The sequence below is a fragment of the Haemaphysalis longicornis genome, unplaced genomic scaffold (assembly GCF_048455015.1).
Source record: "Haemaphysalis longicornis isolate Haplotype H1 unplaced genomic scaffold, Haemaphysalis longicornis Haplotype H1 scaffold_10, whole genome shotgun sequence".
Taxonomy (NCBI): domain Eukaryota; kingdom Metazoa; phylum Arthropoda; class Arachnida; order Ixodida; family Ixodidae; genus Haemaphysalis; species Haemaphysalis longicornis.
In genome coordinates this window covers 48,805,704-48,815,069 of record NW_027526204.1, presented here as the reverse complement: position 1 = coordinate 48,815,069, position 9,366 = coordinate 48,805,704, and positions in this window count along the sequence as shown.

Sequence of the window (9,366 nt, the reverse complement as noted above, 5' to 3'; positions counted from 1 at the left end):
TGAGATCGCCGTTGACTTGCTGAGCTCTTGCAGACGAATTCAGCTCGCAACACAATTCACACGGCTGGACACAGTTTTCATTTATTTACAGTTGTAACTAGGCTTTTCAATTTTCAATAAAAGCCAAGGCTCTCCTCCAGTTAGGCATTTGAACTGAACTGCATAGAACACGCGTGACAGCTGCTTTCCAAAATCCATCAATACTGTATTGGATTGGCTCATATCTCGAATTGTAGAATTGTCCTTATTTTATGCTCTCCAAACACATATCAAATAAACTTTTTACCTGTTCAACTATAGCCTCAATTCAAATTTTGTGTATTTTATATAGTTTGAACCTTAACAATGGCAGGCATTCATTCCACACTTTGGGTATTATAGAAATAATGAAGCAGACGACACTCACGGCAGATACAAATAAGAACATTATTGGCCATGAACCTCGAGCCACAAATAAAACCCATTCATTATAAAGCATTTTACTCAAAAAGAAAATAAAAAAGGATTTTGTATATGCCCAATGCTTGCATTGCAAATCTGTCTACCCAAACATTCAGGATTGGTCCGAAATTCAAACAACGGAATCAAAAGTGCGCAAGTAGTATGTTTGATATAGCAAGAAATTTTGTGTATAATTTTAAATAGAAAAGATAATGCGTAAAACTAATGTCATAGTTCATAAAACTATACTAGGAATGTGCATTTCTATCCCAACAGTCTATAATCCTCCCGTACGATCCCCACTGCAGCACGTTTTTTTAAGAAAGTGGGCTTGTGTTATTGGCTCGTTTGCTTCAGAATTTGTGAAATACACAGGTAGGACACTTGAGAATGCAGTTTTTTCTATTGAAAATAAGGCACAAAATAAAGGTGTCACATTTTGGCGAAACATACATGAACACTTTTATTTTTTGTGGCCGCATAGTTTTTTACGAAGCCATGTGAAATAGCTGAGCCATGGAATGCTAGCTGAGCTAGCTGACGAATGCAAGGAGTGCACGCCATCTTGATGTCACTTACCATAAAGTGTTTTCACCTCTTGAATGACCACTCCAGTTTGTGTTGCTAGATATCTTAATATTAGGACCAAGCTGAACAGTGGTGCACAGTTTCAAAATTGTCCGCACGCCTCGAGCCCGAATGCAGCGCCGTGTGCCAAGTTTCTTTTTCTGTGTGTTATTATGGACGCCCCAGTTTCTTCCGCTCTCAACTTGAATGCTATCCGCGCGTTACGTTGTCGTGGCCGGTTACTTAACCCAAGTGCAGCGTCGGTCCTGATCCAGCTCACGGGTGAAGCCGGCGTGCCGAACCCTCGTCGGAAGACGAGGAACGGCGACCACGACGACACCGATCCATCTCCTGAAGAATCGAGGACGAAGTTTGCCATCGTTCGTTCTGCACTTCCTCTCTTACAAGTCGCGTTGCCATCAGCAATAACATGCAACAATGTGCTAGAGATTACCACACGAACAAATGCCGTGCTGTGAAATGGCGAATACTGTGAGGTGATGATTGTGTGCATCAGGGCGTAGGGCTCAACGAACTACCACATTCAGCTTGGGATTGCGGTGACGGTGTAGTACATGGTAAATGCGCGAATGAGGTGTGGTCGAGTGCAGGGTGTGTTGTTCTCTGTGCTATCGCCCTCATGTCGGCCTTGCACGGGCAGCGACATGGATCAGCGGGAAGCTTAAAGGGGCCATGCAGAAACACAGGTTTGGTTCATTCGAAAGATTGCCTTGTTAGATACATACTGACGCCATTCTTAATGTAAACTTCACTCAAATAAGCTATATAATGATGAAAAAAAGTGAATGGCCGTGCGACCCACTAGCTCATTTCACGCAACTGAACCCATGATGTCATACACGCCAGCACTGGGATTGGCTGAGGCCGGCAAAAGCAAACGCAAATTAGGCAGAGCATATAAGTTTGGGGAACAAGCTATTTACGCTTAAATTTAGGGCACATTCTTTTTATAGCAGTAAGAATGGGGGGTAAACGGTGTAAATTACGAAAGCACATGTAAACGTATAAGTACCGGTGTATACAGCAGTTGGTACTGCGCGCACTGTGCTTGTTTTAGCTGCACAGCACTGCGGCTTTTTGGGGTTGTCTCAGACAACATTGGCCGATTGGTGTAGGCGACAGCGTATTACGGGCCATATTTGTCAAGCGAGCACCATGTGTCACGGAACGATTATTTTCTCACTTAACAAAAAGCAAGCCAGGTACAAATATGGTCAAACACAAAGCAAAGGCAGAAAATGGCCCGCTACGGTATGCTGGTGCTATCTAGGTTGACTAACGGTAAACAAATCTCCGCTTCACACCAAGTTTAGCTTGAAGACCCGCTCTTATGATGTCACTGCAGATGTCGTTAAAGCACACGATTTGGTGGGGAAATTAAAATTTTAACTTAAATTTATTAATTTCGCAGTGAACAAAGCATCACTTGCTTCCGTACAAGCACTGGGGGCACTATAAAACATAAAATCTTTCAAATAAAATAAACTTGTATTATGTCTGCATGACCCCTTTAAAGCGTGTAAAGTGAGGTAATATATCTCTGCACTTCACACGGCGTATCGCCTCAGCAAGTGGTGAGCCAATCTGAAGTGCACCTCCTGCAGCTGCGACTGTTTTGACTAATTACACCCAGTAACGGCCCAAGATGACGGTTTTAATAGATCAGCCATCCGCACTGTCGCGGTGCTTTGGCATCCGTCTATTTCCTTGTGCAGGAACGCACCCAACTCAGCATTATCGCGGACTTTGTAAATGAGAGCAAAAAGATCGAAGTTCCTCCAGTTGCGAGTGGCCTGGGTGCTATATTCATTTTCACGGCGAGCCTCTGACCGTAATGCCTGCCCTTGTGGTGTTATACAACCATTGCTACTATTTCTCAGGCCCACTTTGCATTGCACACAAGAGCAGCCATTCCACTGAGAGGAGGGTGAATCACCTTCGCAAGCCTCACCCATCCAGACGTCACCTGTACTCATTCTCTAAGACGTACACTGTGCTGTCAATGCTGGAAGCACTGTACAACACAGGATAACATGAATGCTAGTTCAATCAACACAGTGAAGCACTTCAAGTAACAGGATGATGCTTTGAGTCTGCCGGCATATCCGTGGTCGCAGTTCAAGATCTCTATACAGTAGTTGCAAGAGCACAGGCTGAATGTAACCACTTTGCCGACCACATTTTCCCTTCGCCTTATGTGAATCCTTGCCAAGTAACTGTCATCAGGTCTTGTTGCCTTCTGTACCTCAAAAATCTCTGCCCTGTAATGTCCTGCTACATCTGCTCCTTGCATTGCACTGTTTCCAGCAGGAGGAAGCTTCTCCCACACAAATGCAGTCTAGACCGGCCGACCTATGGCTGGGGAGGGTGCTGATCCTCCACTGTGGGACCAAGGCCATTCTTGGCAGTGTGTGGTGCAGTGAAGGTAGACTATTGATTGTTGGCCTGTGTGAGGGACCGCTGATAGCACTGCATATACTCCACCGTTCCCGCTTTACTCTTCACTGCCCTTTCTTTTACCGCCATGTCTACCTTTTTTCTCACTTCCTTCTCAATCCATTTTAGGTCTCCCTGTTTTTAAACTAAAAGGCAACCTGTCAAGAAAGAAACAAATAGGTAGGGGGAGTAGAAAAAACTTGGAAGCCTAGGTCTCCCTGTTTTTAAACTAAAAGGCAGCCTGTCAAGAAAGAAACAAATAGGTAGGGGGAGTAGAAAAAACTTGGAAGCCAAATAGTGCTCAACAGAAGTCATTATGCGGCAACGGTAGGGGTTTTCAATTATCAATCCTGGGCTCTCTATGAACTCCTCGAGAGGCAATCTGACATTTCTTGCTTGCACGTATTCCTGTGGTGTGAAGAATCTTGTTACTACCCGTGGACAACAGTTGAAAAGTCACTGTAAAGACCCAGTATATGGTTCAGGAATTAAGTCAACCTAATGCATATAGATGAGATGAGATGATATTTGTCACTTGAAAAATCTTGCATATTCTTCACATTTGGCCTCCTTCTGCACTGGCAGGCTTACTGAAACTATGTATGGACTCGCTGCCTCTGGCAGGTTCCAGTGTACCGTTTTCAATCGAATAGCCTGCTGAAAGATACCGAACACTTTCCAATATCAACTTCAGGTCAGTTATTGGCGGTGAGCGCGAACACAGGCGGCGCTGCGAAGCGCGCCTCCGTGACGTCAGCTTAGGGATTCTCGCATTTGTCGTCTGCTTCACTCAGGATCGCTCTCCCTGCTGTTTCTTTGCGCTCGGTCAACGTCTGATGCTTGTCCGCACCAGAATTGGCATGTGGGTAACTTCTTATCATAATAATAGGCTTAAAATCGCATACACTAGCTCATGGTGTCAATTAAAGTATAGTTTTGGATACCGCTACGGGAGAAACATTGCCGGCCCCACCCCATTCCTTGCGAAGCCGGTCCTGTGCGGAGCATGAAGAGTCGGAGCTAGGCGTTAGCTTCTCATGTAAGCATTCGAACAAAAGGAGCAGTCAGCTGCTAATAACCGACAACAGTGAAAATGGAAGACCAAAACAAATTCTAGGCCTTCAGGGCTGTCGGCTTTGGCAGAAGTCATCACGATTCCCGGTAATCATATGTAAGGTAAAACGGTTTTTGCAACCTTGCCGAACGCTCGAACGCGTTTTGTCACATCACTTTACGTTGTCAAGGCATGAAAGTTTGCCGACATGCACTATAGACTGCAAAAACTGTAGGTTGAGTTCCAAATAACCCAGTGTGTATATACGCGCGTGCTAATTCTATGCCAGGCATCTAACCAGTATGGAGGTTTATTGAGCAAAACGAGTCACGTCTTCGTTAAATTTATAATAACACATATATGTTTGTTAAGACCTGGAGGGATATTTCGGAACATTTTGCACAGCCTCATCTTCCCGATATTCGGATATGCGTTATAGGAAAACTGCACTCAAGAGGAGGAGTAGGAGTAAGAGGAGGAGGGGAAAACTTTGTTTAACAATTAAATCGATCTGGTTAGTTGGCCGAGTCCTCAGTCCAGGACAAGAGAGTAAGAGTAATTTTCTTCAATTCATAGAACGCCATACTGAGTATAATAGGATTTGTTTTTTGCGAATCAAAGGGTTGGAAACCAATAAAGAGCTGCTTGGAAATATTCATCAGTTTCGATTCTTGTAATATATGCACGTGTACTATTTATTGCGCTAGTTAGCGAGTATATCATGCCTTCAACACCGTAATCATGTCATCATTGTTCCAGTTGAGAGTCAGTTCGTTATGATAACGATATAATTACGATAGAAATTCGGAGCACAAAAGCCGCCTTCGAGTACTGTGGAACACGTTGTTTAGGGCGCGATCGCGGTGGCGTAGCACAAACCTTCTCATTGTATTTGTGTGAATAAACAAAGCACGCTGCGGATACGCACCTCCTTGCACGCAGCCGTAATGAAAGCCAATTTGTGAAGAAGGGAATGTATGCCATACAAAATGAAGGAAATATCCACACGACCTTTGTGAGGCTCCCAAACATCCCGAAACCTCCTAATAAGAAGTTGGTGACGGCGCAGAAAGATTAATGCGTTGGGCAGAAAAAAAAAGCAAGAAACATTAATCCGATACAAGACAACAACGAAAGAAACAGAAGAAAGCCGCTTTATTTCCTGCTGTGCGATGAGCATGTAGAGGCCGCTGCTTGGTACGTAGTATTAGACTGTTGAGTCTTCATAGGAGCATCTCAAAAATACTGCAGGTAAGCCTACGCATTTTTAATACTTATCGAGAAGCTCTGATCGCTGATCCTCGCGAATAAGCAAGAAAGGACGAGTTACACACGATCTTCTGACCGATACTCTGAAGAAAGTTGTTCTCTATATCATCGTGTGTTGCAAAATTGTGGGTGATACAGTTTCAGATTTATTCATATGCGTCAGAGGCTGCCAAAATAACTGAGTCGCTAGAAATACGCTTTTTAACGCACCACAGCAACGAAGCGGGCGATTTCTAGCCCAGGCACTGTTGCCCCTCACAAGCGGAGTGTAGCAGACGACAGCGGCGCGAATCCCTAAGCCGACGTCAGAGCCAGGGGGCGCCACTCAAAGATCTCACCGCCAATACGCCTCGAGATTCGCGATCGCTGCGCCGCCTGCCGCCGCTTCTCCGCGGCGTTTGCGGGATTAGCGCTGCGCGACTGATAGGCGGTCATGCAGTGTTTTGGTTCTCTTTCGCTTCTCTTTGCCTTTCCGCGCACTAAACAACTTGTTAAGGTGACGTCTGTAAGCTAACTGCACGTTTAGGACGCTTAAAAAAACTGCTGCGTCTTGGTAGAGCGCTCGAACGCCAGTAAGAGCTCCCCGGGGAGGCGGTTCTGCGCGCTTCTTGGCCGCTCTTGCAGGCGTCGACGACGGCAGCAGCATATCACCGCTGTTACCTTCGAATACGTCAGCACAAGTGAATTCTATTTATTGTCACCTCGTTTAGACTTGATATTGGCACTGTAAGAGCTAGGTTGGTTCGTTTTGCAGCGCAGACAACACATGCGGCTTTGCTTCGAATATGTACGTCGTAGAAAAATATGTTTCGGGGATGTGATAACCCAATAGCGTACAAAAACTCGTGCCTTTTATGGGAATATAAACCACGCGAAAATGTTAAGTACACTTAAAGGCTATGCATTGTCAGATATGTGCCCACTCATGCCTTATGCATGAACCAAGATATATGTTAATGAAACCACGGGAAAATGAATGGTCTGCAAGTCAGGAATAAATAGAATAGTCGTACGGGAATAAAAAAAAACCGAGTCCAGCTTCTGAAATGCTAAAGACGTTTGTTTGAGCGAGGTAGTATTCACCAGACCAACTAGATGCGAAATGCACTGATATTTCGCTAGACCTAGACATGGGGCGGGAGGGGGGGGGGAGGAGGAGGACGCTTAACTGTCGTTGTTTACAAATGCGGAGCGAAATCAACGAATGAACGTTTTATTAATCACACACACAAGCTGCGTGTTCACTTTTCGTTTGTTTTTTGCCTTCAACGAACGGCTGATCATTCGGCGGACGCATTTTTTTGAAGAATACAGGGTAAGCAGTTCACAAGAAATACGAGGTGTCGCTGAAGGAGTTGATTGATTGATTGCAGGGTTTAACGCGCCGACGCAACGGAGACGATGAGGCACGCCGTAGTGGAGGGCTCCGGATTAATTTTGACCACCTGGAGATCCTTAAGGTGCGCCGAAATCTCGTACACACGGGCTCGTTGGAAGAGTGTCGTATCTGATAAGGGTATCTGATTTCGGTTTATGCTAGATTCTGCAGTCTCCCTGTGTCATACGACGATGTTTCGAAGAAGGGTTTGGTCGCGGACGCGGATTACTCTATAAGCCCATCTTCGCGCTTCTCGTGGAGGATAAATGTAAGAGATGAATCTTATAGCGAGCGCTCACCTCGGGACAAGACGACCCAGCATTAAATTTGTCGCCGTGATCTGACTCCGGAGTGTACTTTTGCATTATCCATCGTACTTCTTTGGTACAATGTTTGCGAAATTTATGCCGCATTGGCTTGTTCAGGGTACTGACCAATATCTGATATGTGATACTGTGATATTGGCAGGCGTAACTTGCGTGCTGTCAGGTATGAGTGCTCCGCTGGATTTTATAGTGCACAAAGTCGATTTACATCATAGTGTGTATGGCCGCAACATGACCATCGGAGGAAACACTGCTTACGGAGACACTGCCACTAAATTTCAGGGCAGCGGAATTGCAATCAGCTGCATGCAAATGCTGGCTTTGGGACGCCGGCCTGTGACACACGCCCGGCTCTCATATAGATCTTTCTAAGATCGCGTCATAAACGTTTATACTCTCGTGAACACACCAGGCTTGCAAACAGAGTGCCTGCTCCACGTTATTCGGTATTTCGAACGCGGACAAAGGGTAAATCGGTGTCTTGAACGAGCCCCAAAAGCAACGGCGACCGGGGGGAGCGGGCCAGGGACTCCCGCGCCTGCTTTCGAAACGGGCCGCTAGGGGGATTTCAGTGGCGCCCCTACAGGCCGCGCTCGAGGCGTATAGTGCAGGGGGCATTATGCACGCAAAAGCCAGAATGTTTTTCATGGCTAAAGCTATGGCTATGTGATAAATCCAACATGACATGTAACATGAGTTGTTAGGCCAGCACCCGTCCTTATGTTTCTTTCCCTCTCTTCGTTTCGTTCGCACCAATTCCATCCAAAAAAACACGAGTACAAGAACGCAGCACTCTGAGGACCGGCACTAGCCTGTACGGCGAGAGCTTTTTTTTTTCTTCGTAGGGATCCTGTCTACTTGCGCTACGCAGTCTGCGCACGACACAGATGCAGGCAGAGCGGACCAACAGCGCTTGAATATGCGCGAGATACACATACAGGCAAGCAAGTACTGGCAAGTGTTTGCTACCACCCGGTGGATATAACGCTTTTCGGCCAAAAGCGTTATTATCATCCATGCGTCACATCCGCATCCGGCTGTTTTTTGTAAGTGCGAATGCACTTTATAAGCGACCCCAAACCATCCACCGCCGGCGGCGGCGGCGTTGGCGTCCGCAGTGCTCCTCTATATTTAAAAAAGAAACAGCATCCGGCGCCAGGTTTCGATCCGAGGACTTTGAGGCCGCAGCGCGACGCGCTACCGACTAAGCCACGGACGCCACGCTGATTTCAGCATGAGTAACGCGCGTTATATCTTTAACGCATTCAAACTACGTCGTCAGCGGCGTGCGTTGGCGACTCAGCGGCGTTATAGCGGCTTGATAACTGCGTGGTGTACACGTGATACTACAAACCCGATGGAAGAGATGGAAGAGAAGGCGGCGAGGCGGTGGGCTGCGGGGGCCGAGCGCAAGCGCCGCAAGCGGGCCGACAACCGTGCATTCGCACTTTCACATTCTCCCCCTCGGGGAAATGCGGGGGAATTTTTCATAAAAGGGTTCTACAAATTTACCGAACATAAATATTTTAAATGCAGCTTAATTTTAGGAACGTTTGTTTGCTGTGTTTTGTACAATTATTTCTTTTCTGTGATGTAGCTTTGTGGCTAGCGTTGTTGTCATGCGAGCCAAAGAGAGATATAGCAGATCGGAAAAACGGTTCCGGTACGGTAACGTCTACCGTCTGGACGCCACCGCGCATGCGCAGAACCTTACCGTATACCGGAGCGACTTGGCCGCACGGTACCGAGACGGTCCGTGGTTCGAAAGCGGGCGGCCGCTTTGGACGAGTTTGGGAGACGTACGATTGGCTCACGCCTAGTCGAACGGATTGTAAATATGAGATCGCTAAGAAAAATGAGGTTGCAACAAGTTA